Source organism: Bos mutus, chromosome 21 (assembly GCF_027580195.1).
Source record: "Bos mutus isolate GX-2022 chromosome 21, NWIPB_WYAK_1.1, whole genome shotgun sequence".
In the NCBI taxonomy this organism is placed as follows: Eukaryota; Metazoa; Chordata; class Mammalia; order Artiodactyla; family Bovidae; genus Bos; species Bos mutus.
The window spans coordinates 45235364-45257857 of record NC_091637.1 but is presented as its reverse complement, the minus strand read 5'-3'; the positions used below and the strand labels follow the sequence as shown (position 1 = coordinate 45257857).

General features: G+C 39.8%; 1 long non-coding RNA gene across 2 annotated transcripts in view; it reads right to left on the bottom strand.

The window, feature by feature from the left end:
* The window catches only part of LOC138984399 (uncharacterized), a 355695-nt gene extending 343785 nt beyond the window's left edge, over positions 1–11910 (bottom strand). For both annotated transcript variants that reach the window (XR_011461664.1, XR_011461663.1), the window contains exon 1: positions 11822–11910. This is a non-coding gene — a long non-coding RNA (uncharacterized lncRNA). The remainder of the gene's footprint in view (positions 1–11821) is intronic.
* Between the last annotated feature and the right edge of the window lie 10584 nt (positions 11911–22494).

Below are 22494 nucleotides of genomic sequence, written 5' to 3'. Positions count from 1 at the left end.
CATCCTAAGATATGGGTCCTAAAATACCCAGTATAATATAACATAGCTAGGTTAGTAGGTAGATAGGCACTTTTCACTTTCTTCATGCATTGGAGAAGGAAATGGCAACCCACTCCAGTGTTCTTGCCTGGAGAATCCCAGGGACAGGGGAGCCTGGTGGGCTGCTGTCTATGGGGTCACACAGAGTTGGACACGACTGAAGAGACTTGGCAGCAGCAGCAGGCAGTTATGGAGAAATCACTAGGAACTAGAACTCAGTGACCAAAGTGGGTACACATAAAAATAACTGGATTCAGAACAGACAGTGCAAGCTGAAATTACAGTACTTTGTTTTGTCCTATATTTTACGTAAAGTCTGCTATGTTTAAATATAGAACCAGGGACTTTCCTGGTAGTCCAGTGGTTAAGACTCCATGCTCCCACTGTAGGGGGTATGGGTTCAATCCCTGGTCAAGGAACTAAAATCCCGCATGCAGTGCAGCATGGCCAAAAAACTTATAAATAACAAAAAGACTATGTTTGGTCAAATTTTAAATAGTCCTATTTTCTGTATGTCTGAGTAGCATGTTTTTCTTTGAATTCTTTCATCCAAAGTAAAAAATTAAACAAACAAACAAAAAACATAAATCAAACATTTCGGCCCTTTCCTGGTCCTCCTACCATGGCCTGACTCTATTCAGAAAGTGTATATTTTTCCCCATGACATCTGAAGTACAATATAGAAATTCATCCCTTTAGTGAACTGGGCCTTTGCCCAAGATTTTTATTTTGCATTTAACAAAATAACAGCAAATTTCAGGTATTAGAAGGATCGAAACAACCTCTTCTATTCTGTTGTCCTTAGAACACCATCTTTTATTCATAGCTTCTCTTGTGGTGCTAGGAGGCAGATTCTGTTGCTATAGTAACGCCCTGCATATCCTTGGGGATAGCTTACAGTTTTACTTTTTTTTTGAACAACAAAGAGCCATTGATACTACATGTTGCCAAAGGTTACAAAAGTTGAATTCTAAAATGAAAATATTTCTTCTATAGAAGTGGTACACCATATGCGTCCCACAAATTCAAAGAAATATGTACGGATATGACCTTTGTGTGAACACTGATGAATCTAGTATAATACTGTTTGGCTTCAATGGATTATTCACAGCAGAAGTAGTTGAAGTGTATGCCTTGTTTTCTAAGACTACTGTGGGGGATAAGGGGTTTACTCCCAGTATCTGTTAAGATCCAGGAGCAGAAAAGAAAAAAAAAAAAAATCAAAGGTACCATCACTTACATTTTGTTACTTTGTAATCACCTTCCCTTGCCCACCCCCACTAAAATGAACTGCTATATCAAAATCCAATTACACTTTGACAGTAAATAGATCCTTAAAGAGTGGTTGTGACTGAATCCTTGTTCCTCGGGATAGATATTAAATATATGAGAGTCTCAAGAGCTCTGAAATCTGTATTCCTAGCTTCATTTTAACTCGATTCTCTTCATCTGTGAAAAAATAATATTCCTTAGCTAGCTGTTTTTTTTAAACTAGGAAAAAGTATTTCTTTTCAAGTATCTTTTCAGGATAAGTTATCTCATCCCCCTAGAAGTCTGAAGGGATGCTCTGAGAACCACTGGTGAGAAGTTAGAGGCTCCAAGGAATCACTTCCTGGGGAAACAGCTACAAGAGCTTATAAAGGGTCTGGAGGTAGGAATCTGGATTTTTCTTCTTAACAGGAGAGACAGCTACAGACTGAAAAAATGCAGATAAGATGCATATACAAATACATATACAAGGAATGATGTCAATCTCCTCCACTCACTACAGCCTGGGCAAATTCTCCTCCTAGCAAACTAAGCAAACCCCACAATTCAAGGCCATTTATTCACTCATTTATCAATATTTATTTACTAAGTACATGCTACATTCCAAGCCACTCAAAGGCTTTTCAAATGTTACTAAATGCCTGATTGTACTCTTGAAGAGTTAATCTCTAATTCAATAAAGTCTTTTTTGGTACAGTTTTTATAGCTACCATATGGAGAAATCTATTAAAAATAACAGATTCACAAGGTAATCAGAGCTAGCAACATAAGCTCAAAGACAGTGTTTCTAAATACCATCTCCCACCAAAAGGAACAAGGTTTCCTTAGAGAAATGACTGATTCCAGAAATGATTGGGATAGGAAAAACACAAGGTAGACTAGAATATCTTATTCAAGAAAGGAAGGAAGTGCTTAAACATCGATAGAGTCATATGGAAACATACTGGGGCTAGTTTGAAGAACCTCCCACTGGCCACATCTTGGACAATTTGATCACCGTGAAAAATGACAGAAACAGGTCATAGTGCAGTTGATGAAAAATAACTCAATGAATCCATCATGAAACTCAGAAGAAGGAGAAAATATGGTAGAGGTGGAGAAGGAAGAGGAGGAGGGAAGGGGTGGGGAGAAGAAAGCTCAGTTTTACAGAACACTATCTGTTATAATTGAATTGTCTCCCACCCAAAGTCCATATGCTGAAGCCCTAAGTCCCAGTGTGACTGTATTTGAAGACGGGACCTGTAGGAAGGTAATTAAGGTTAAATGAGGTCACAAGGGTAGAGCTTTGATCCTACAGGACTAGTGTTCTGTAGGAAGAGGAGAGGAAGACACACCAAAGGGTTCTCTCCCTCCACGGGAGAGGCCGGGGGGACACCTTGAGAAGACAGCTGCCTACAAATCAGAGGGAGGATTCACCAGAAACCAACCCTGACGAGACTTTGGTCTTGGACTTCCAGCTTCCAGAACCATGAGAAAATACATTTCTGTTGTTTAAGCCACCAAGCGGTGGTAGTTTGTTGTGGTAGCCTGAGGCAACTAATATGCCAACTAATGAATGTCAAGAAAATGATAGAAATAGAAAATCTCTATTTTCAACCCACAGTGAAAAAATCATAACAGATGCTAAAACCAAAGCGTAAAAAACTATTGGTTTTAAAATATCACCACACAGGTTAACTGTACAACAGGGACTTTAGGCATGATACCAACTTAACCAAATGACCAAACTTAGCATCACCAATAGTGGGACAATCTGATATGAACCTCTTGATGGATCCACTAAGAATTATAGACCAGCTATCCAGTATCCTTGCCATGAATATTTAATCTGTATCTAATAATGAGAAAACAATCAAATAAATTCCAGAAAGGGATTTATACAGCATTTGGTGTCCTATTCATTCAACTTTCCTGTGGTTTGGAATTCCTCAAAATACACAGTTTAAAAACAAGAAACGTAAATGTATAAAAGGTTAAACATTTTATGGCACATAGCTCACCCTAACTGCTACTGACCAGGCACCTACCAAGACCAACCTGTACAACTTAATGGTTAGAGAGCATGGATGCTGGTCCCCATAGACCTACCTTCCAAGCTTGCTGCTCAGACCTTCCACAAGTAACAGTATCACCAAGCCTTAGTTTTCTGCGGTAAAATGAGACCACCACCTAAGTGATAAGCAGTTGAGAAGATGAAATGAGGCAGATAAACTATCTGGCACACAGGAGACAGTGATTATTATTACCCAGAAGGATGAGGGTAGGAATTGGAGGCTATTTAGTCTCCATCACATACTGCATACTCTGTGGTAACCTCTCTCACTTACCAATCAGTTACTAATAACAAGTGACCGCACTGCATTATTAGTAACCATTTTTGTGGCAGGAGTGTTTTGAACCACATTAAAAGGCAAGGTCCAAGTCTTAACTGTAATATCTCCATCTCCCAAAGGACCTTGTACCACGTTATATGGTGATTTCTGATCTACATGCAGTGCTAGACCGGTGCTTCTCAACCCTGGCTATACATTGGCATCACTCAGGAAGCTTTTCAAAAAATCTGATGCCTGGACTCTACCTCCAAATATTTTTATTTAGTTGTTAGTCTGGGGTACAGACATTATATTAAAAAGAGACATTACTTTGCCAACAAAGGTCCGTCTGGTCAAGGCTATGGTTTTTCCAGTGGTCATATATGGATGTGAGAGTTGGACTATAAAGAAAGCTGAACACCAAAGAACTGATGCTTTTGAACTGTGATGTTGGAGAAGACTCTTGAGAGTCCTTTGGACTGCAAAGAGATCCAACCAGTCCATCCTAAAGGATATCAGTCCTGAGTGTTCATTGGAAGGATTGATGTTGAAGCTGAAACTCCAATATTTTGGTCACCTGATGCGAAGAACTGACTCACTTGAAAAGACCCTGATGCTGGGAAAGATTGAGGGCAGGAGGAGAAGGGGACGACAAAGGATGAGATGGTTGGATGGCATCACCGACTCAATGAACATGAGTTTGAGTAAACTCTGGGAGTTGGTGATGGACAGGGAGGCCTGGCGTGCTGCGGTCGATGGGGTCTCAAAGAGTCGGACACGACTGAGCAACTGAACTGAACTGAGTCTGGGGTAGGACCCTGGCCTCAAGATTTTTTTTAATTCCTAGGGTGATTGTAAAAGCTCATGTTTTGTTTGTGTATCTCCTTAGTGAAATGGCACCAGCCATTGCTGCCAACTTTCTACCTTCTCTGGAGAAAGCTGGTGTGTAAGGTAAAGCTGGGTTTGCATTTTGATGTCATCCTTCTCATACAAGCAATGCTTAGCCTCTTGTCTCCTGAGAGAGAGTAGAAGCCAATTTCAGACAATCTGTCAGACTTTTATGTAGGTTGTATCAGTGAAGAAAAACATCTTTCTCCTCTACCCTTCTAAGTTCTTGACTGGGACCCTTGTAACAAAAGACAGATTTAACAGGGACTTCCCTGGTGGCTCAGATGGTAAAGCATCTGCCTACAATGTAGAAGATCCGGGTTCAATCCCTGGGTCAGGAAGATCTCCTGGAGAAGGAAATGGCAACCCACTCCAGTACTCTTGCCTGGAAAATCCCATGGATGGAGGAGCCTGGTAGGCTACAGTCCATGGGGTCACGAAGAGTCGGACACAACTGTTACTTCACTTTCCCTGTAGTCCAGCAGTTAAGACCCTGTACTTCCACATCATGGGGCACAGGTTCAATCCCTAGTGGGGAAACTAAGATCCCACACGTGGCACAGTGTGGCCAAACTTTTTTTAAATAAGTGATATAAATCCATATTCAGTTCAGTTGCTCAGTCGTGTCCAACTCTTTGCAACCCCATGAATCGCAGCACGCCCGGACTCCCTGTCCATCACCAACTCCCGAATCCATATGAGTCATCCACAAAAATAAAGAATATTGTAATGAAGTTTAACTCACGCAGAAAAAAAAAATTTTTTAAGATTAACAAAAGAAAAGCATACAAATTTATTTAGCATACTTTTCATGTGATGTGGGAACCTTCAAAAGGAAGACCCAAAGAAATGGTTAAACCTGAGCATTTTTATATTAGGTTTGATGAAGAGCAGAAAGTCATGAAAAAGCAGCAGAGGGCAAAGGGCATGAAGCAAGTAGATAGGGAAGCTTAGCAATAATTGTTCATTCAGAATCCTCTCTGGTCCCTAGATTTTAAGAGATAAGGATGCTCCTTTCCTCCAGATATAATGAGGGCATCTCTAATATGAAATTTTTTATCTACTTCAGGGGAAGGTCAGAAGGTCCTTCTTGCACATGCTGGTTTCTCAAATTCCTTCAGTTTAAAATACTCAATATGACAAAATACCATATTTGGCAGCAGCATGTCCTGAACCCCATCTGTTAACCTAAAATGCGACACAGTTATGCTTTACTTTATCAAAATTTATAATTACACCTAATATGGCTCTTTTTTCAGTTGATGAAAACTGTAAAGGTGACTTTTCCTAAACCAGAAGTTTGGGTGAGGCTTCACAGCAGAATAATCATATAAACAGCAGAAATGTAACCATAATATTGCAATATTTGATAATTTGGACTTCTACAATTCAGAAAATATTTTCATATATTTCCTAGAGAAACTGAATCAGAAAGCAGACCATTTGAACTCTAAAAGAAATGGAAAAGTGTGAGATCAGAAATCAGAATCAGTGAGCATCAGAATATGAGAATAAGAACATGTTAGCACATACATCTAGCCAGTGGCCGATGCTGAAGAAGAAATTCAAATAAAAAGTACCGAGGCATTGGTTGGAATGCTGAGTATGCCCCTTCCCACAATCCTCCAGCCACAGTGGCCCCTCTGGCTGTAGATCTTAGCTGCAACCCTAGTAATATGACTTATCCAAGTACCATTTCCCTGCCCTTGGCTGTGCCCTTACAGACCTTGAACTGCTGGAAAAGTACCATGTGTCATCAATAAAGTATAAAGGGAAAGACATTCACAAAGCATAGTAAGATATAATTACTAATGATGGTCTTGTTTCTTCAAAGGAACCAGGTTGAGACCACTTCCAAAAACTATTCAATTTCCCACTTAATAGCCAGGTAACCATGGGCAAGTCATTTAACCTCTCAAAGTTCAAGTTTTCCTTGTCTGTCAAACAGAGATGATAAAGTACTTATTTTATAGGATTGTTATGAGGATTCAATAACAGAATGTATGTCAAATGCTTAACTCAGTTCTTCATACACAGTATCATTGCTAAATGGAAATTATTATTATATTATTAATATAATAAACCCAAACCCAGCAGTTTCTTATATGGAAAAGTAAAGATATGGAACCCAAACTAACCCTTATACCCATTAATTGATGTGTGAGAAAGATTTAAAATTTCCAGACAGTAATCAACTGATTCATCTCAACTTTGCTTTAACAGTATCTTCAAACAAAATTTAGATATCTAAAGCCATTGTCCTTTAAAACCCAAAGACTTTATTGCTTGTAGAAAAGATAGCTTAAGATTTTACAAATGAATTCCCATTCTTTTTACCATAAGACATGCCCTCCAAAAATAACAGAGGTGACATGATAGTGGGATCACATCCACTCATTGCCAAGACATTTCTAGCTAATAATAAGGCATTTGAGATCTAAAATTTTTAACTGAAAAGAAAAACTAATCAAACTCATCAAGAAGACCTAAAGAGCCTCTTGATGAAAGTGAGAGAGGAGAGTGAAAAAGCTGGCTTAAAACTCAACATTCAAAAAACAAAGATCATGGCATCCAGTCCCATCACTTCATGGCAAATAGATGGGGAAACAATGGAAACAGTGAGAGACTTTATTTTTCTGGGCTCCAAAATCACTGCAGATGGTGACTGCAGCCATGAAATTAAAAGTTGCTTGCTGCTTGGTAGAAAAGCTATGACCAACCTAGACAGCATAATGGAAAGCAGAGACTACTTTGCCAACAAAGGTTTTCCAGTAGTCATGTATGAGTGTGAGAGTTAGACTATAAAGTTCAGCGCTGAAGAATTGATGCTTTTGAACTGTGGTGTTGGAGAAGACTCTTGACAGTCCCTTGGACTCCAAGGAGATCCAACCAGTTTATCCTAAAGGAAACCAACTCTGAATATTCCCTGGAAGGACTGATGCTGAAGCTGAAGCCCCAATACTTTGGCCACCTGATGCAAAGAACTGAATCCTTGGAAAAGACCCTGGTAGTGGGAAAGATTGAAGGCAGGAGGAGAAGGGGATGACAGAGGATGAGATGGCTGGATGGCATCACTGACTCGACAGACATGAGTTTGAGCAAGCTCCAGGAGTTGGTTCAGGGAAGCCTGGCATACTGCAGTCCGTGGGATTGCAAAGAGTCGGACATGACTAAGCGACTGAACTGTAGTGAACTGAAAAGGATGCAAATGAGAGGAAAACTGCTGGGTAAGACAACATGCAACAACAATGTACTAAAGAGTTGGAAACTGGAGGAGAAAAAGCAATATGACAGGCTTGATTGGAACCGAAGAGAAAATTTAGTGATTACCTAGTGTAGGGAAAGAAAAAACTTTTCCTCTATCCTCTCAGATTCCGAACATGGGGGCCTGTGAATCAAACAGAAAAAAGGGAACAGGAGAAAAGGCATACAAACTTTATAGATGTTAGTATTTTACAGACATGAGGGCTTCACAGAAAAAGTTAAAATGGAAAGCAGCAAACAGGGGAGGGGAATGCTTCTCAACCATTTTAACAAAGAATAAAACTGTGGAGGAGTGACTAGACACAGAAAAGGAGGCAAGAGCTCCCAGGAGCGGTGAGTTGTGGGAAGCTGGCTGTTTAACATGGTTTATTGTAAAGACCCACCCAGAGCTGCCTTCAGGATCTTGGTGGTGTAAGAGAGGGGACGCCTCTACAAATTTATGCCATGTTTACAAAGGAAGATTTATGCCCTTTTCTTTTTCAGGCCAGAGGGACTATGGTAGAGAACATTTCCTGTGACTTCCTCAACTGCCACAAAATAATCTTTATGCCAAAGTGGCATATTTGGGGGTGGTATATTCTAGACCCCTTCTCTAGAAAGCAACGGAGGACCCAGACGGAAGCGTTTCCAGAGACAACTTGCTCTGAATCACAGAGATCGACAAAATTGTCGATCGACAAAATTGTCGATCGACAAAATCACAGAGATCGACAAATTTTACCACACATTATGAAGTGGCTTAAAGGAGAAATAAATGGCAACCTACTCTAGTATTGTTGCCTGGAAAATCCCATGGACAGAGGAGGCTGACGGGCTACAGGGTTGCATAGAGTCAGACACAACTGAACACGCACACACAGGCAGACAGAGAAGAAACAGAAGTAACCTAGACAGGGTATATACCTAAAGGAAGCTAAAGATTTCTTAATACAAAGGTGGAAAGAAAGGGAATTGATTTTAGAAATGCTTTAAAAATAAAAGGGGCAAAGCAAAACTGGTACAAAGGTTTTGGGGAGAAAAGTGGAGTTTTGAAATTGTTGTTATCTTTTACTAGTGCTTTTTGAAAGTTTAGGAAACATATAACAAAAGTATCATAACCAAGACAGACATATAAATATAGATAGCATGTAAATCAATTTTACATTTAGTCAACTCAATATGAGGTAAAGTGAAGTTGCTCAGTTGTGTCCAACTCTTTGCGACCCCATGGGCTGCAGCCTACCATGCTCCTCCATCCATGGGATTTTCCAGGCAAGAGTACTGGAGTGGATTGTCATTTCCTTCTCCAGAGGATCTTCCCAACCCAGGGATCAAACCCAGGTCTCCTGCATTGTAGGCAGATGCTTTACCATCTGAGCCACCAGGGAAATCCCAATATGAGGTAAAACAGCTTCTAAATGTAAGGATTCTAGCCTTTAACAAAGAAAGATCTATTACTGTTGCAATGAAACAATTCCCACGAGATGAAGTGCTACTTTTAAGTCCAGATACTGAGTGGGTCTCTGGCAAACTACTAAACCTCTGGAGGCCTCAATCATACTATGGCTACAATAGGCTAAATGGACCCAGAAGCCCCCACCCTCATAAAATGCTGTTTCAGTATAAATGGATATGACTCGAGGTATATAACTCAATGGATGTGATCTCAAGGTATGATTCTTCCTTTTCCTTCAGTTCCACTTTTTTTTTAAACATTTATTTATTTATTTTGCTGCACTGGGTCTTAATTGCAGCATATGGGATCTCTGTTGTGATTTCGACTCGCAGGCTTAGTTGCTCTTTCTGTGATCTTAGTTCCCAGACCAGGGATCAAATCGGTATCTCTTGCAATGCAAGGCAGACTCTTAACCATCAGACCACCAGAGAAGTCATTCAGTCACATTTTTAAAATAGAATACTTCCCGCATAAAAATCATTCCCTTACTTATGACAGGATTTAAAACACACACACACACACACACACGTTCTTCTCAGCTCCTTTTATGGAACAAGATTACAGGTATTACTAGGTTCCCCAAATCTCACAAAACCAAAATTCTGAATATTTTAAAACATATTGCTATCTCAAAAAGTTGTAAAAATTCTAATCATTTTAATAAAGCTGGTTTGGAATAAAGTATTCATATGTTATTAAAATACCATCTTGAAAAAATTACAGAACACTTTTCAAATTTCACATGCATCTGAGAATTAGTTCTTTAGACATCTACATTGATGACATCTAAATACAGGACGAATGTCTCTCCCATAGAATTGAGAAGCAACAGTGTAGGGTTAATCAGTATTAAGCAAGCTGTTATTATAATTAATCATGTAGATAGATCGCAAATGACTCCTTAAGCTTTTTCAGTTATTCTTTTGTGTTTTTTGCAAAATTTCAAAACGATATATTTTTTATCCTATATCTTGAGTAAAAATGAAATCTACTAAAGTTATAATACTAAACATGCACAAATTCTGGTTCCCAAAGCACACTTTCTGGTCTCTTTAGACCCTGGAAATAATTCAGAGTACCAGCGACATTGGAAATGCTGCCCATGATCTTTCACTTTTAAGCATGTTTTTTCCAGTCAATTTTGCAACCCTTTCTTCTCATTCTAGTTATCAGGGGCCTTTTCTAAGTACTGCCAAATAGGAAATTACCACAAAGACAAGTGGAAGGAGAAAACATTTTTAAAATAACTTCACACACCGCCTGCAATTCTGGTAAATGCCTTCCTCTCAGAGAGTGAGGGCATTTTTGAGATTTCTGTCAAATAGCTCTAGCGGAGCAACCCCACAGGGATCCGTGTTCCCTTTTCAGCTCAGTAATCAAAAACTTTGACTGGTCCATGTCTGCTTTTGTCCACTTCTGACCTACATGTTCCTGTGAGGGATATCTTTGTCTCACTTTTCTTTGGTCACTGAGTTCATGTACCTCAATAGGCTAAGTCTCACAGTCCATTAACAAGAATTCTCAGCTCAGCCCCAGGCCACCCAGAAACCCTGGTTGCATGTTCTCACTGAATGGCTTCACCGGTGGCCCATTCAAATGTGCTCATGTCGGAAAAAAGGGTTGAATGGGGCACCAATGTACACCATTGCCCAGGCAAAGTGACTGGTCTTCTAATAAAGCCTCCCCCGGGGTGATGTTAAGCAGAGTTATCAATGGTGCCGAGGCTGAGCCAGGACTAATGCTCCCATCATGCCATCAACAGGTGGCACAGATGCAGCCACTTCAATATGAAATCACAGTGCAAAGTTCACTGGCAATTCAATCCCCTCTCCAGCTTCCAACCTCCAGATGAAAGTGTAGTTACGTCTCCTTCCCTTGCTGGTTCCTGGGCAAGCTTGCAGAAGACCTTCTGGTGGGAGAGGAAGTGGGTACGACTTGTTTCCAATTGTTCTAAGGTTTACACCCTCGTCTGAGAAGCTTTCTTAAAGCCCTTTTCTCATAGAAACAGATAAAGCATTGCCTCAGGTAACACCCCCAAAGCACTAAAAGGCCATTTTAGTTCAGCACAGGAATATTTTGATTATGCAAAACAGATGTTACATTATGGCCCTGGGTGCTAATTCTCATAAGAAAACATCTTGAATTGCAGCTAATTTTTGAAGGTATGATAACCAAACCAAGTCTGCAGCACCTCTTTCCCTAGTCAGGGCAAATGAAAGATACAAGAAAAAAAGTTGAAGTAGCTAATTTTTCCTTCTAAGCAGGTATGTTTGAGAAGAAACATAAAAGGAACCAACCAGTTAAGATGTTCACAACTTTTTTTCCAAACTCACTTGACGACCCCTGGATTTCCAAATTATTCACAAACACACAGCATTCCCACTCACCAGAATAGTCCAAAATTAAGTCCCCCATCACTCAAACTTGACACCAAGACGAACCACAGCACTGAAACAGTGACCTATAGAGTTAACAGAAGTTGATAACAGAAATTCTTAAGCTTGTCTCACAGAACAGAGAAGGGAATAGCTTGTTAAAATCCTTTCTTCATTGATTAACCTCAGTTTACTTAGCTTTTTTCCCCCCCTTTTCTTTTTTCTCTTAAATTGCGTACCTTCCCAGCTTCATACAGTCCACTTGGATTACAGGAACCTGTAGTCAGCTCCTGTCCAATGCAGGCCAGCTGGGGCAGGCTGAGACCACGAGCCCCAAAACTGAGCCTGCGCAGACGTCTTAACCCTCACCTGGTGACATCAGAGGACTTGAAAACTCCATTCTCCAATCATGGCTCAGAGCCTGCATTTTGATATGCAGAAACATCTAATCTAGATACACCTGTGTAGAACACCAATTACCTCACCTTTTCCCCTGCCTCCAATCAACTTCCCCTCTTCCCCTAAGACCACCCTTCTCAGTCCATAAATATCCCCACCCCCACACCTTCAGGGAAGCAGCTCAGGGACTTGTTTTCCAGTCTCCTGGCTTGATTGCTTTGTCAATATACCCCTTCTCAGCTGTAAACCTTATTTTTAATTTGGGGCGGGTGGGCCAAATGAATCTAATTTACTAACACCATGGGCCCAATGTATCTAATACTAGAAACACTGCTGCCTCCCAGATTCTTAATCCTTAAACCCTTGTGACAGTCTTCTGAGCCAGGTCATAATCAGAGCAACCTCAGCCTTGCAGGAAGGCTCAACATTCTGCTTGGCCCCTCCCTACAAGTCAAACATATGAAAACTGCCTCAGTTCTTTCAAACCATTTTTTCACTCTTAAAAAATGAATAGAGAATCTTACCATCACATCTTCCCCAGTGTGGAACTCATTAATTCATCCCTAATTTCTTATAATGGACATAGATTGTTTTTATACTTGGAAAAAGTTATTTTTAAAATAGTAAAGTCACTTAGTCTTCAATCTTCTATTGCTCAGAATTGGAATTTTTGTCCCCAATTCCCTAAGAAAATACTTGCATGACATGTTAGTAAGAGAAGCAACTGCTTCAGTTTTAGAAATGAAATACAAGTCCACTGAGAAAAAAATTTCCTGCCTTCTCTCTTCATAATTTCCCTCCTTAATCACATTTAACCCGAAGCTATTTAAGGTGTAAACTTAAATTTTTTTTTTTTTAATCTATGGCTTCTTGTCAGAATAGGTGTTTCTAGAATCCATACTCCTCTAACTGGGATAGCATTTGAGGGAACCTACTTAGGTCTTGGTCCAGGACCACAACCATGTTATGGGATGTGTGTGTGTGTGTTAATCGCTCAGTCGTGTCTGACTGTGTGTGTGTGTGTGTGTGTGAATCACTCAGTCATGTCTGACTCTTTGTGACCCCATGGACTGTAACCGACCAGGATCCTCTGTCTGTGGAATTCTCCAGGCAAGAATCCTGGAGTGGGTTGCCATTCCCTTCTCCAGGGAATCTTGCTGACCCAGGAATCGAACCCAGGTCTCCTGCATTGCAGGCAGATTCTTTACCATCTGAGCCACCAGGGAAGCCCCATGTGATCCTGTAGCTCTCCTGTTTTGGTTCCTCTGGTATACTGCCAAATAGAGAATGTAATGGTCCCTTTAAAAAATAGCAAAGGTAAGTGAAAATAGGGTTGGGTTCATAGCTGGCCCACTGACTGGCATTATTTCTCTCATCTCTATTCCTTATGTAGATCAGCTTAAGAAGTCAGAACCTTTACAGCATTTTTTAAAAGATGCCTCTGAATTTTACTTTCTTCACTGCCTCCAAAGAGGCTTCACAGAATGCCCAGAAGAACCGGCCAATCCCCCAGCTGTCCCTTTGCTTACAATTCCTTCCCTCCTCCCTGTTGTCCCCTGCGCTACTTCCCCTCCCCCAACCACCCAAACTTCACTTTGAAGGCATCCTTGACTTCAGAGAAGTTAGAGCATGTCACGAACATCTTCTTTCTCTATGGCAGGCTAACAGAGATAATGGGTCCCTTGGGAGAGAGGAAGCTGAGGAAATACAGGGATTCCTTTGGACACTTAAGCGACTTACTGACAAGGCTCAGCAGACTCGGATTAACAAATGAAAAAACGGAAAGCAGCTGAGGTCGTTCCACTAACCCCTTTTTGCTATCAGGAAAAGGCTGCTGGGGGTTGCTCCTCTTGCTTGGTAAGAGGAGGGGAGGTTGTTGTTGCCAAGGGAGTGATTTTCTAAACTATCTTTAGGTCACTTATTGAAGACTCTAAATAAATGTTTCAGATTATTGAGACTATTAATTAAGACTACACCCAGGAAAAGCTGTAGAGCATTTTTGCTCACTGGACAGAAATGGAACAAATGAATGAATTCTAGTTAAGGAAAATTCAATATCAATTTGCAGCTGCTGAGCAAATCAGAAAGAATTTAGCAGAAACCTTTTTCCCCCCACCAGTCTACATTTTTCACTGGAGATAAAGGACAAAGTTACTCTCCCAATCTCCCTAACTTCAGTAAAGAACTCTTTATAACATTCCTTTGATGTTAAAACCTGTCCTTTTCTTACATGAACTAGATAACACATGTAGGGACTTTAACTTAAGAATGTATCTACCAATCTGTCTCTTCAGAATAAAATCTGCCTCCATTAACCTTTATGCTGGAGCTCACTGACCATTGTTCTTATTGGATCTTAACTCCAAAATTTACTCAAACTTGCCACCTCCTTTCCAAAGAATGACTAAATTGGAGGTTGCAATAGGGAAACATTCCAAATAGGAATTAGACTTCACGTTGGCTCTAATTCTTCCTTTGTGGCGACATAGTAGCCAGATGTTGATGATGCTGGTGAAGGCTGCATAACCATCCTTCACATAAACAGCCCAGTTTGGAAGGCAGAGGGAATAGATATTCATCCCAAAGTACAAAAATAGTATAGATCACATTTAAGGCATTAATACAGATACATAATGAACATTCTTCTGTGTATTCTGTTATTGTTGTTCCAAGCAAGTGGTATTTATTTGGGAAAACTTGTATTTTTTTTTTTTTTTTTACCTTTTTCCCTTGTGACCCTAGAGCAGAATTAGCTTGGCATTGTGTCATCTCTACTCCTAAGGGGCAAATCCCTTCACTGAAGAAAAATCTTGCTCCAAGAATCATATGCTCAGCTGCTAGAATAAGAGAACTAACCTAAAAAGATGCAAAGAAGGTATGGGTGCGTGCTCAGTCATATCTGACTCTTTGCAACCACATGGACTGTAGCTCGCCAGGCTCCTCTGTCCATGGGTATTCTCCAGACAAGCACACTAGAATGGGCTGCCATGCCCTCCTCCAGGGGATCCTCCCAAACCAGGGATTGAACCCAGATCTCTGGAATTACAAGCGGATTCTTTACCGTCTGAGCCACCAGGGAAGCCCCAAGCTCCTAATGCAGCGGCATGGGTGGTGCCCCCTCTGGTGGGGGAACTAAGATCCTGCATGCCACACAGTGTGGCCTAGAAAATAAAACAAAATAAATTTTAAAATAAGTAAAAATACATAAAAATAATGATAAATAAATTTAAAAATGACAAATCAATTATGCCAACACCCCTAGCAAATTTGTCTACGTTTCCAGAGTTGGCCATAAGCTGCAGATGCCATCTTTCTGGACTGCCTTTGAAATTCTGATGTTTTTGCACTTCAAAGAGGTACCAAGACAATGGATGGGATGTAGAGAGTGGGTCCTAGTCCCCAATTCAGAAAATGTTAGACTTATTTTATGAGCCTAAATGACTTTGTTTCATTGTCAAAATCTTCCTTCACCAAAGGATTAAAACTAGCCAGAACACGATAAATTGTTAATTATGTGGTCTATTAATTAAGACTTTCTACATAAAATAATTATCAATGAAGTCTCTATCTCAACTGGTTAGTGAACATCTTTATTATTGATGTGGCAAAACAAATAGGAGGGCCTTTAACAAAATTATTTTAAATCTACTGTCACTTCCCTTTCTTGTAGCATTCTTAAAGACTCTTTATCATCATCAAATGAACCTTCTGTTCACTTCAATTCCATTGACAAGAACTGTAAGCTCCTGTGTTAATTCTATGTAATAAATCAACACTTCTAAATAAGATTTATATATTTAAAAATAAATGTTGGTAACGTTACTGCTCAGTACAATTTTCTATATTAGAAAGGCCACATAAAGTTTTTAATCTTTTAACGGCTTAAAAAGTAAGTGGTGACTGGCACCCAAACCTAAAAGAAAGCCAGCAACAGGTCTCAAGAAAATTGCGCAGAGAGCCCATCAGACATTAAGTAAATATACTTTACTTCTGTTTCCAATCCCTTTTTGTTTGGTTACCATGGCAACCTGTTTTGTGGGGGTCACTTGGAATGTATAAGAATTTGCTGCAATTAGATGCTTGCATCCTATTGGCCAGTATGAGTAGTAGTAAAACTAGAAAGAAATAAAAGACAGCAAAAGGCCCTGATGAATGTGGACAAAGCCAACATGAACTTTAGGAACCAAAGAAAAAATTTGTAAGCCTAATTATCTTTCAGAGCTATTTTCAAAGTTGTTCTTAATAAAACATCCACATCCTCTAGCCTGTGATTTCTCACCTTGTTGACCTTCCAAACTACCCTTCAGCTGTAAGACCTATATTGCAATTGATTGTATTTTTGTTATTCTTTAATTGTTTTATGCATATGTCTTATGCCTTTAAGAGATTACAAAAGTCTGTTCGTGGTAGGGGCCACATCTTAAACTTTTGAGGCAGCAAAAAGGAGAAACCCACAGAAGGGGAATTACATGTGATGGGTTGGGGTCTAGGTTCTGAAACCAATGCATTGTACAGCATTTAGCCATGTCCCTTTAACTTCACTGAGTCTTGATTTCTTAACTGATTTTATTGAAGTATAGTTGATTTCCAATGTTGTGTTAATTTCTACTGTATAGCAAAGTGATTCACTTAAAAATATTCTTTTCCATATTCTTTTCCATTGTGGTTTATCACAGAATATTGAATATAATTCCCTATGCTACACAGTAGGACTTTACTGTTTATCTAGTCTCTATATAATAGTTTATATGTGCTAACCTCTGTTTCTATAAGAGTCACCATTTAGGGATGTCATTTTTAGATTATTTTCTTCTCTCTGCAGTGTTAGGCCTATGATATACTGTTTATTTCCTGAATTAAGTTTTAATTGCTCAATATTTTCTTTTAAAATTGTCTTAGGCAACCCTAAATATATAAAGATAACTGCCTTTTCTTCAATACTTACTTTGTTATGGACTTAGACTGTAAATTTTAAATCCATAGTTGGAGGGAGTGAAGGTGTTCTACTTCTAGGATGCAAAGAGGAAGCAAGTTAAATATATAGTTATATTCAGAGAAAAAAATAATAACAGCATCAGTACATGCTCAAAACCTTGCTTAGCCTGACTCATGAGAGGCAAAGCTACATTACTGTTGTGTGTCATCCAGGTCTAGAGATTCTGAATGACAGAAATTGTTTACTTACAATAGCCTCACTGTGGTGTGTGTGTTTTTTTATTTGAAATAGTATCTACTAAAGTTTAGACTTATCACTAGACATATCAAATGATTTCAATTCTCAGCTTGTTTACAATTCAAAGATTATCTAAATTCTCCTCCACTCACTATGATCACTCCAAATGCTTTAAGCCCTTGTTCAGCCTGCTTAAGGAGGTTATCCACTCAGGCTTTATTTCAACACCTTCAATGGCAAGAAACCCACCATGTCCCAAAGCCGTTCATCCTGTGTTCAAGCACCTCTGTTAGATAATTCTTCCTTATATTAAAACCAAAATCCCCCTTCCCTGTTATTCTCAGGCTAGAACTGGTCTCATGACATTGTTTGGAATTCTTTTCCTTTGAGTACATATAAGTTTTCCAAGACTTTCTTCAAAAGGCACCCAGAGCTACACACAATCCTCTGTGCTGACTAATGTTCAGTCGCCCAGTTTGCCCAAGTTCATGTCCATGATACTGTGCATATAATAGATGACTATCACCTCCAGAGGTTAATTCAACAAGCATGATTATGTGTCTGTTTGGGGCTCTGTGCTGGAGATACAAAGATAAATTAGACAACATCTCTGTTTTCAGGGAGACAATGGTCTAGAGGAAGAGCCAAGAATGTCAGCAAATATGTTCAACAGAAGGGATGAGGGCTAAGGCGGAGAATACAGTAACGTTTCAAGAGTATGTTTTCAGTGCTCCCTGGGGAGTAGGAAAGAGCCAGGAAAAGTTTCATAAAAGAGGTATTACCAAGGAATCCACACAGAAAGAGCTTTCTGGGAAGAAGCAATAGTATAAGCAAAAGCCCTGACATAAAGACTCAACATGATAAATTCAGGGAACTCCAAAAAGTTCATTATAACTGGGTATGAAATGCTGGGTATGAAGCATGGGAAGTATGAGCTCATATACATACTCAAAGAAGCATTTGAGTATGAGAACTTCTATTTTAATTGATTTTTACCCCAAGAACTAGTCAAATATTAAGCATTACTGATATTTCATTTGAATTGACACTGGCACCCTCAATAGGTTTAAATGTCAAACTGTCACATATCACAAACAGTGACATGTAAGCAAAGCAACTTGAAAGAAAAATGGGAATTCCACACATGAAGCCCTGGACAGTTAGCCATCACCATTTTGTTTTTATTTAAAATGCTGTATATATTAGCTACTTTAAAGTAGATAATCCTCACAAAATAGACAAGTGACTGTTTTAAATTTAATTTTATTTTTAAACTTTACAATATTGTATTAGTTTTGCCAAATATCAAAATGAATCTGCCACAGGTATACATGTGTTCCCCATCCTGAACCCTCCTCCCTCCTCCCTCCCCATACCATCCCTCTGGGTCATCCCAGTGCACCAGCCCCAAGCATCCAGTATCGTGCATTGAACCTGGACTGGCGACTCATTTCATACATGATATTATACATGTTTCAATGCCATTCTCCCAAATCTTCCCACCCTCTCCCTCTCCCACAGAGTCCATAAGACTGTTCTATACATCAGTGTCTCTTTTGCTGTCTCGTACACAGGGTTATTATTACCATCTTTCTAAATTCCATATATATGCGTTAGTATACTGTATTGGTGTTTTTCTTTCTGGCTTACTTCACTCTGTATAATAGGCTCCAGTTTCATCCACCTGATTAGAACTGATTCAAATGTATTCTTTTTAATGGCTGAGTAATACTCCATTGTGTATATGTACCACAGCTTTCTTAGCCATTCATCTGCTGATGGACATCTAGGTTGCTTCCATGTCCTGGCTATTATAAACAGTGCTATGATGAACACTGGGGTACACGTGTCTCTTTCAATTCTGGTTCCCTCAGTGTGTATGCCCAGCAGTGTGATCGCTAGATCATAAGGCAGTTCTATTTCCAGTTTTTTAAGGAATCTCCACACTGTTCTCCATAGTGGCTATACTAGTTTGCATTCCCACCAACAGTGTAAGAGGGTTCCCTTTTCTCCACACCCTCTCCAGCGTTTATTGCTTGTAGACTTTTGGATCGCAGCCATTCTGACTGGCGTGAAATGGTACCTCATAGTGGTTTTGATTTGCATTTCTCTGATAATGAGTGATGTTGAGCATCTTTTCATGTGTTTGTTAGCCATCTGTATGTCTTCTTTGGAGAAATGTCTATTTAGTTCTTTGGCCCATTTTTTGATTGGGTCATTTATTTTTCTGGAGTTGAGCTGTAGGAGTTGCTTGTATATTTTTGAGATTAGTTGTTTGTCAGTTGCTTCATTTGCTATTATTTTCTCCCATTCTGAGGCTGCCTTTTCACCTTGCTGATAGTTTCCTTTGATGTGCAGAAGCTTTTAAGTTTAATTAGGTCCCATTTGTTTATTTTTGCTTTTATTTCCAATATTTCTGGGAGGTGGGTCATAGAGGATCCTGCTGTGATGTATGTCGGAGAGTGTTTTGCCTATGTTCTCCTCTAGGAGTTTTATAGTTTCTGGTCTTATGTTTAGATCTTTAATCCATTTTGAGTTTATTTTTGTGTATGGTGTTAGAAAGTGTTCTAGTTTCATTCTTTTACAAGTGGTTGACCAGTTTTCCCAGCACCACTTGTTAAAGAGATTGTTTTTAATCCATTGTATATTCTTTCCTCCTTTGTTAAAGATAAGGTGTCCATAGGTGCGTGGATTTATCTCTGGGCTTTCTATTTTGTTCCATTGATCTATATTTCTGTCTTTGTGCCAGTACCATACTGTCTTGATGACTGTGGCTTTGTAGTAGAGCCTGAAGTCAGGTAGGTTGATTCCTCCAGTTCCATTCTTCTTTCTCAAGATAGCTTTGGCTATTAGAGGTTTTTTGTATTTCCATACAAATTGTGAAGTTATTTGTGACAAGTGACTTTTGAAAGATCTCATCAAACAAAGGCAAAACTAAAAACTCTAATAAGATAAGCAAAATAAGAGTTTAAAAAAAAAAGGGAGCGCTAATCCTTCTACTCCATGTAGAATCTTTTTGTCAGGTAAAAATACTAACAACACATTCAAATCTGTTAAGTCATTGACATATGACTTCAGATATGAATTTACATGTAGAATATGAAGACTTTACAAAGTTTACTAAACTCAATAAAGTTTATAAGCCTCTTTTGCAGAGTTTTTATTTAATAACTTTGGTTATTTTCTTCCTGCCTTAGGAAACATGGTCAAAAGCATTCTCAAGGCCATGTGGAGACCTCAGCAGATGATGCAGTGACTCTACCCAGAACTTTTTGTTGTTGTTCAGTCGCTCAGTCATGTCTGACTCTTCTTGACCCTGTGGACTGCAGCACGCCAGGCTTCCCTGTCCTTCATCATCTCCCGGAGCTTGCTCAAACTCATGTTTGTTGAGTCAGTGATGCCACCCAACCATCTCATCCTCTATCATCCCCTTCTCCTCCTGCCTTCAATCTTTCCCAGCATTAGGGTCTTTTCCAATGAGCCGGCTCTTCACATCAGGTGGCCAAAGGACTGGAGCTTCAAGTTCAGCATCAGTCCTTCCAATGACTATTCAAGGCTGATTTTCTTTAGGATTGACTGGTTTGATCTCCTTGCAGTCCAAGGGACTCTCAAGAGTCTTCTTCCTCCTGTGGACATCTTACAACAGCACCAGTATCCCTGTATCTGAGGGTTCACTCTAGATCTGCAAATAGGTAGGCCAAAAGTTTGTGTCAGGTGTGTGCAGGCTCAGTTATGTCTGACTCTTTGTAACTCCATGGATTATAGCCTGCCAGGCTCCTCTATCCATGGAATTTTTTACTGGGTGATTAATGTTTAGCCAATGACACACAAGAGTCAGAGAGTATTTACTCTGCTTCAAGTGGAACAATTGAAAAAAATTCTTTAAAAAAAAATTCTTTTTATTTTCGGCTGCGCTGGGTCTTTGTTGCCGGGCAGGCTTTTCTCTAGTAGCGGTGAGCGGGGGCTACTCTCGGTTGCAGTGTGTGGGCTTCTCGTGGTGACTGCTCGTCTTGCAGAGCACAGGCTCTCAGGAGCATGGGCTCTTCAGGAGCTGTGGCACGTGGGCTCAGTAGTTATGCCTCCCAGGATCTAAAGCAAAGGCTTAATAGTGTGGCACACAGGCTTAGTTGCTCCCAGGCATGATCAAGCTCCCGTCTCCAGCATTGGTAGGGTTGCGGATTCTTTACCCCTGAGCCACCAGGGCAGCCCTCAGAAAAATTCTGTACTGGCTCCTAAGCTCTCCATGGGAGTGAACCCTAGTTTCCCACAGCAGGAACTGCCATGCAAATTTGAGGTTAGTAGACATTTATCTCACAGCAAAGAATGTAAAAAGAACTTTCACATATAAAGATGAGTTGTACATTTTTCTGTTACAAATAAACAAATGTTCAAAATTTGTTTACCTATTCTATGATGAAAATAGATTGTCATTAGCATACTACCCAGATTTTTTTTAAAGTAAACGAACACCAATCAAACTCCCAGCAAGTTATTTCATGGATATTGACAAACTAATTTTAAAGTTTTTATGGAGAGGTAAAAGGCCCAGAAAACTCAGCAGTGGCCACAGGACTGGAAAAGGTCAGTTTTTATTCCAATCCCAAAGGAAGGCAATGCCAAAGAATGCTCAAACTACCGCACAATTGCACTCGTCTCACACGCTAGTAAAGTAATGCTCAAAATTCTCCAAGCCAGTCTTCAGCAATACATGGACCATGAACTTACAGATGTTCAAGCTGGTTTTAGAAAAGGCAGAGAAACCAGAGATCAAATTGCCAACATCCTCTGGATCGTCGAAAAAGCAAGAGAGTTTCAGAAAAACATCTATTTCTGCTTTGTTGACTATGCCAAAGCCTTTGACTATGTGGACCACAATAAACTGTGGAAAATTCTGAAAGAGATGGGAATACCAGACCACCTGACCTGCCTCTTGAGAAACCTATATGCAGGTCAGGAAGCAAGAGTTAGAACTGGACATGGAACAACAGACTGGTTCCAAATAGGAAAAGGAGTACGTCAAGGCTGTATATTGTCACCCTGCTTATTTAACTTATATGCAGAGTACATCATGAGAAACGCTGGGCTGGAAGAAGCACAAGCTGGAATCAAGATTGCTGGGAGAAATATCAATAACCTCAGATATGCAGATGACACCACCCTAATGGCAGAAAGTGAAGAGGAACTAAAAAGCCTCTTGATGAAAGTGAAAGAGGAGAGTGAAAAAGTTGGCTTAAAGCTCAACATTAAGAAAACGAAGATCATGGCATCTGGTCCCATCACTTCATGGGAAATAGATGGGGAAACAGTGAAAACAGTGGCTGACTTTATTTTTGGGGGCTC